We start from the raw sequence: 7906 nt of genomic DNA, 5'->3' as shown, positions 1-7906 counted from the left end.
GGAATTAATTCATGAAAAATAAATTGATTCATCAAAAGATTTGAGAAAAAATATTTTTGGCTAAAATTCATTCTAGATTATTAATAGTTATGAAATAAATTTACAATGCTTTGCACTTTTATGGTAAAATTTATGAACTGCTTGTTCCCTAATTAAAAAAAATATAAATAATAGATGATATACTATTCTAAAATCATGTTATATGCAACATTTACTCTAATTATTTTTTTATTAATGTATAAACCTTAGTAAATTAATAAGATATAGGAAAAAACTTAAGTCCATTGAAATAGAAAAATTATTTACATAGTATCAGTTATCATTTTTCCTTTTTATCATTTATTTTCCATTTCATATCACTATATTCTAACCCCCTTATCTCTATCACATAGAACACATTTGAGAACATTGCTTGCATTTTATCTATAAAACTATGTCTTATGAAGATATTTATTTCACATATGCATCCAAAGATTTATATCACAAATAAAGCCCGGAAATAATTTTTTATGCAGGACTCATGGCGTTGAATAGACTTCTTAACTTTGATTTGGAAGATGATTCAAGATGGAAGATTGGTCCAAGCGATGAGTGTAACATCCCGATTTTATTAGCTATTTATTTAATTAGTTTTATTTGGTGTTTTACTAATTATTCATGTTATTCAATTATTTAGTATGATATTATTTAATTTGAGGTTTGTGCTAATTGGATTAATTGAATTAGTAGTAATATTATGAGATATTAGTTGATGGGCCTAATTTAGTTAGAAGAATAGATTGTGGGTTAAGCCCATTTATGTGAGAAAGATAGTAAGAGAGAAATTAGGTTAGTTCTCATAACATTCATTTTTGGAGAAAGAGGCAAAAGGGTAGAAGAGAGAAGAGAAGAGGATTGTAGATTCTTGAAGTTAGAAGGAGAAATTCAAAAGGTAAGGGTTTGAATCCAAGTTCTTATAGGTTATATGATTGGGTAATGTGTTTTGTTGTGATTATCTCTTCATCTTTGCAATTTCATGGAAACCTAGAAAAGTTAGGGTTTTATGAACAAATACATGAATTCGATGATTTGAAATGTGCTTAGTTGATGTTTGATGATGGTATGATGTTATAAGACCCATAATATGTGTTGTATTTGTGTCCATATCATGTATTCTGTAGTTGTTTGTGATGTGTGATGTTTTCCAACTTGATTGGGTTAAGTTTGGGGATTTTTGAATGAGTTTCGTATGCTGTTTCTGTGTTTTGGGATTTTCTGAAAATCGCCAGTTCGCGCCGCGAACCACTGTTCGAGCCGCGAACCTCTTGGCAGAAACTTGGGAAAAACTGGATCTGCTCAGTTCGCGCCGCGAACTATTGTTCGAGCCGCGAACTGCTTGGCAGAAACTTAGGGATTATTTGATTCACTCAGTTCGCGCCGCGAACTATTGTTCGAGCCGCGAACCCTGTTTTACAGAACTTTTTCCAAACTTTGAAAGGCCATAACTTTTGATCCGTAACTCCGTTTTATGCGCCGTTCGAAGCGTTGGGAAGCTAATGAGATTGTCTATATGATAGGATAGAATGGATTGACACTTGTTTTATAAATTATGATGATAATTGAGAATAACATTTACCTATATGTGTATGTTATGGATGAATTGTGCATGATTAATGTTCATGGATGTATTATGTGATATGATAACCGCGATTTATGTGATTGAATTCTAAATGCTAGTTTATGTGGAATAGTTTAAATTGGATGTTAATATATGGATAACATGTGATTACTTATGTGTGTGTTATGAATTATGACTTGTGGTTAATATTCATATATGTGTTAAGTGATGTGATATCCATGATATGTTATAATGAATATAAATATACATTTATATGTACTATTTGATTGTGTCTTGTTGATAATGATCATTTAAAGGTGTATGTATTGAGATGTGGATTGTATACTTGTAAATGCTTTTATGTGCGTTACGTTTTGGTATGTAATGAATAACAACTATTGGTAAGATGTGTGGTAATACATTCATGATGATTGTGACTGGATATATGATGGTTGTTATGCCTTGTTGTAATTGTTATTTGTGTTGTGAATGTGGTGTACAATTGGCGGATAATTCATAGAGTTGGATTATTATGGTATGCGGTAAGTTAAGATTGATGAGATAATCTTAATTGCATAAGTTGTTGGTAATTGTACATACATTCATAGCATGGTCGGCTTTATGGTGGAAGCGGTGAAACTTGGGTTCACATGGTAAGAGACGTTGATCCTTGAATGGAAATAGGCGTAGCAGACGTGATCCTTAATTGGAAATAGGCGTGTTGGCTTTGATCTTGTCCGGATCGGGAGCGTGGCTTGGATTCTAAACATTGAATCGGAAAGCGGTGAAACATTGGATTCACATTGGGTACCACATGCATAGAGTCACATGTCTTGCATTGAGTCACATTGGTGTTATGTGATGTTTGAATGTATGCAATTATGTGATTGTTATGTGTGTATGAGATGTGATAAGTGAATTTGGTGATTCATTTGATATGAATTGTTGTTGTGTTATGAATGTGATATATGTGATTTGGAACACATGTGATATAGATGTGAATTTATATGTATTAATGATATATGTATATATATGTGAATATGTGAATCATGTTTGATCACTTAGAATTGAATGAGCTATGTTGTATGACATGAACATGTGAATCTTGATTAATGGCATATGATGCATGTTTATGTGAAGAGTGATGAATTCTTGAAATGTATTCTTATTGTGTTTTACATTTCCCATTATCATGTTTTCTATAAGAAGTTGAATTCTCACCCTTCTGTTTGAATGTTATCCTTTGTTGGTAACGTGCAGGTTTCATGGATAGTGATGCTTCGAAGGAGGCTTAGTGTCGAGATTTAGATCTCTAGTAGGGTGTCGTGACTAAGTAGTCACTTGTGCTCTGGTCATATGTAACACATGGGAGTTGGGTTTTATGTTTTTGTGACTCGATGTTATGAGATATTTGTTTATTCATATTGTATTCGTATTTGAATATGTTATTCTGGTTAATGTGTGGTCTTGAACCAAGATGTTGAGACATGGTGGATGATGTATGGGAATCATCCTATTTTACCATTTATTCGATGAGATGATTATTCCGCTGTGGTTTGCATGTTATTTATATTCCCATGTTATTTGGAAATGACCATTGCATGTTTAAAGATAAAATATTTGTTCTATTTTGAATTATGTGTAACGCCCTCGTGAGATGCATGCTTCTTTACTCTGATTTATGCGAATATATGCCTTATTTGCTTAGTATAGAATTGGGGGTGTTACATAGTGGTATCAGAGCACGGTCGGTCAGTTGGCCAGGTCATTTATGTTTTCCTATCCCTTTTGTATTGGATTTGTGTGTCTGACACGATCAATACTGTTTGTTTGTCGGTCGTTGGACGTCTTAGGACAATGGCTGCAAGAAGGAATGTTGACATTAATGTTGAGGCAGTGATGAGGTGGACTGGTGCGATTGGACAAGTGCCGCAAGAAAATTCCGGTTATGGAGGGAAGGATGAGTTCTGTGCTTTCGGAGAATTCCTAAGGTGCAATCCGCCGACTTTTGAAGGAAAGTATGGACCGGACAAAGCACATGCATGGATGAGAGAAATGGAAAAGATTTTTCAAATCATGATTTGTACGGATGTACAGAAGGTGCAGTTGGGTACTCATATGCTGACGAAAGGAGCTGACGATTGGTGGAGTAATACTGTGCAGAGATTTGAAAGAGAAGGTATTGAAGTCACTTGGAATCTTTTTCGTGATGCATTTTTGGAAAACTATTTTCCAGAAGATGTGCGTGGGAAGAAAGAAGCGGAGTTTCTAGAGTTGAAACGAGGAGGAGGACAATCCAGTGGGAGACCTTATGATGTCAAGAGGAAACAATCTGGTTTTGGCAAGAAGCTAAGTGGGGGAGGGACTCCTACTCCACTTAAGTGTTTTGGATGTGATGTTGAAGGTCATCATGATGCTGAGTGTAAGAAAGAGGTTGCTACTTGTTTCAAGTGTGGCAGGCCAGGCCACATGGCTGCTAATTGTGGGGAGCAAGGTCACAATAGTACCAAGTGTGACAAACCGAAGAAGGAACAAGCGAGTGGGGGAATACTTGCGTTGTCTGGTGCTAAGACCATTTCTAAGGATAAGCTAATATGAGGTACGTGCTTTATTATTGATAATGGTGCAACGTATTCATTTATTTCTTTGGATTGTGCTAAGAGGTTGAATCTTGTGTTATCTGATATGCATGGAAGTATGGTTATTGATACGCTTGCTATGAGTTTTGTTTCAACTTCTTATGTGTGTTTGAATTGTCTGTTGAGTATCTTTGGTAGAGATTTTGGGAATTGATTTGATTTAGCTTATTTTCGTTAGAGCAAGTTGATGAGAATTTTGGTATGAATTGTTTGGAGTTGAAGCAAGTAATTGTAATCTTAAGAGGATTTTGGATCTTGGTGTGTTAAGTAATTTCGAGTGTGAGTTCTGGAGGAACACTATTATGGTTTAGTAATGATGGTTTATGTTTCATTATGATTTTCGATTGTCTATTGACAAATTGAGGACTTGATCACCCTTAATCTATTGTTGATAGAAAACGAGATCTTATTGGACGAGATAAACTTCTCTTACTAACTTGGTATTGTGTAAAGTGACTAAGGAGAAGTTGAAGAGTCGAATTGAGGAGTTGTTGATAAGAGGTTCATTTGTCTAAGTGTATGGTCATAGAGTTTCACTTGTTGTGTCGAGTAAGAAGAAGGAACTTCCTAATGAGGTAATGTTTTAAGGATGTTTTGATCCTAAGAGTGAAGATGATCATGCTGAGCATTTGAGGATTGTGTTGTCGGTGTTAAAAGAGAAGAGGTTGTTTGCTAAGCTTTCGAAGTGTGAGTTTTGGTTAAAGGAAGCGAGTTTCTTGGTTTGGCTAGTTATTACAAGAAGTTCATGGAGGGATTTTCTAAGTTATCTTTGTCGTTGACGTTGTTGACTAGGAAAGGACAAGCTTTCATTTGGACTTTGCAATGTGAATCAAACTTTCAAGAGCTTAAGAGAAGGTTGACTTCTTCTCCTATTTTGATTTTGCCGGATCCGTTGGAACCGTTTGTGGTGTATTATGATGCTTCATTGTTGGGTTTGGAAGGCGTTTTGATTCCAAAAGGGCAAGTGGTAGCTTATGCTTCAAGGCAACTTAAAGTTCGTGAGAGGAATTATTCGACACATGATTTAGAGTTGGCCGCCGTTGTGTTTGTGTTGAAACTTTGGAGGCATTATCGTTTGGATCAAAATTGAGGCGCATAGTGACTACAAGAGTCGAGAATGAGGTAAAGAAGATGGTTAGATTCTCGGGAGATTAGGATTTTGGTTTGAATTACCATCTTGGAAAAGCGAACATTGTAGCCGATGCATTGAGTAGGAAATCATTGCATATTTCTATGTTAAGGATTCAAGAGTTGAAGATTGTTGGAACAGTTTTCGAGATTTGAGTTTGGTTGTGAAGCGACGTCTTCTTGTGGTAAGCTTAGTATTATTGAAGTCTGCGTCTGGTGTTCTTAACGAGATTAGAGAGAGTCTGAAATTGGATTGCAATTGGTTGACGAGATGACATCGATTAATTAAGTTAAAGGTAATCACTTTCGGATTGACGGGATTAGAGTCATGAAAGGTCGTGATCGAGTTTACATTTTTGATATTTCGAAGTTGGAAAAGAGAATTTTGAATGAAGGACATCGTGATGGTTTGAGCATACATCATAATGCTACTAAAAGGTAACAACATTCGAGGAAAATGTTTAGTGGTAAAGTATGAAGAAGGATATAGCGGAATTGTGTATTTGAGTTGGACTTGTCAGAAACCGTTTAGTTGGCACAACAGCTATCTATTCCCGAGTGGAAGTGGGATCATATGTCTACAGATTTTGTTTCGGGTTTCTCGAGAACGTCGAGTAATTGTGAAGAGGTCTAGATTATTATGGATAGACGGACAAATGTGCTAATTTTTTGTGTGATAAGGATGGATTATTTGATGGAAAGACCTGCTAAGTTGTACATCGAGAGGATTGTGTGTTTGCATGGTATTCCGTCGAGTATTGTTTTGGATAAAACTCCGAAGTTTCCTTTTGGATTTTGAAGAAGTTCGCGGAGTGATTTGAGATTAGAAGAGAAAGTACTTGAAGGTTGAATGAAGGATTTGTACTTGGGGTTAGTTGCTTAAAGAGAATTTTCGAGGACGAAAATCTTTTAAGTGGGGGAGAGTTGTAACATCCCGATTTTATTAGCTATTTATTTAATTAGTTTTATTTGGTGTTTTACTAATTATTCATGTTATTCAATTATTTAGTATGATATTATTTAATTTGAGGTTTGTGCTAATTGGATTAATTGAATTAGTAGTAATATTATGAGATATTAGTTGATGGGCCTAATTTAGTTAGAAGAATAGATTGTGGGTTAAGCCCATTTATGTGAGAAAGATAGTAAGAGAGAAATTAGGTTAGTTCTCATAACATTCATTTTTGGAGAAAGAGGCAAAAGGGTAGAAGAGAGAAGAGAAGAGGATTGTAGATTCTTGAAGTTAGAAGGAGAAATTCAAAAGGTAAGGGTTTGAATCCAAGTTCTTATAGGTTATATGATTGGGTAATGTGTTTTGTTGTGATTATCTCTTCATCTTTGCAATTTCATGGAAACCTAGAAAAGTTAGGGTTTTATGAACAAATACATGAATTCGATGATTTGAAATGTGCTTAGTTGATGTTTGATGATGGTATGATGTTATAAGACCCATAATATGTGTTGTATTTGTGTCCATATCATGTATTCTGTAGTTGTTTGTGATGTGTGATGTTTTCCAACTTGATTGGGTTAAGTTTGGGGATTTTTGAATGAGTTTCGTATGCTGTTTCTGTGTTTTGGGATTTTCTGAAAATCGCCAGTTCGCGCCGCGAACCACTGTTCGAGCCGCGAACCTCTTGGCAGAAACTTGGGAAAAACTGGATCTGCTCAGTTCGCGCCGCGAACTATTGTTCGAGCCGCGAACTGCTTGGCAGAAACTTAGGGATTATTTGATTCACTCAGTTCGCGCCGCGAACTATTGTTCGAGCCGCGAACCCTGTTTTACAGAACTTTTTCCAAACTTTGAAAGGCCATAACTTTTGATCCGTAACTCCGTTTTATGCGCCGTTCGAAGCGTTGGGAAGCTAATGAGATTGTCTATATGATAGGATAGAATGGATTGACACTTGTTTTATAAATTATGATGATAATTGAGAATAACATTTACCTATATGTGTATGTTATGGATGAATTGTGCATGATTAATGTTCATGGATGTATTATGTGATATGATAACCGCGATTTATGTGATTGAATTCTAAATGCTAGTTTATGTGGAATAGTTTAAATTGGATGTTAATATATGGATAACATGTGATTACTTATGTGTGTGTTATGAATTATGACTTGTGGTTAATATTCATATATGTGTTAAGTGATGTGATATCCATGATATGTTATAATGAATATAAATATACATTTATATGTACTATTTGATTGTGTCTTGTTGATAATGATCATTTAAAGGTGTATGTATTGAGATGTGGATTGTATACTTGTAAATGCTTTTATGTGCGTTACGTTTTGGTATGTAATGAATAACAACTATTGGTAAGATGTGTGGTAATACATTCATGATGATTGTGACTGGATATATGATGGTTGTTATGCCTTGTTGTAATTGTTATTTGTGTTGTGAATGTGGTGTACAATTGGCGGATAATTCATAGAGTTGGATTATTATGGTATGCGGTAAGTTAAGATTGATGAGATAATCTTAATTGCATAAGTTGTTGGTAATTGTACATACATTCATAGCATG

Source organism: Vicia villosa, linkage group LG6 (genome assembly GCF_029867415.1).
Source record: "Vicia villosa cultivar HV-30 ecotype Madison, WI linkage group LG6, Vvil1.0, whole genome shotgun sequence".
Classification (NCBI taxonomy): Eukaryota; Viridiplantae; Streptophyta; class Magnoliopsida; order Fabales; family Fabaceae; genus Vicia; species Vicia villosa.
This window is presented reverse-complemented; position numbering follows the sequence as displayed.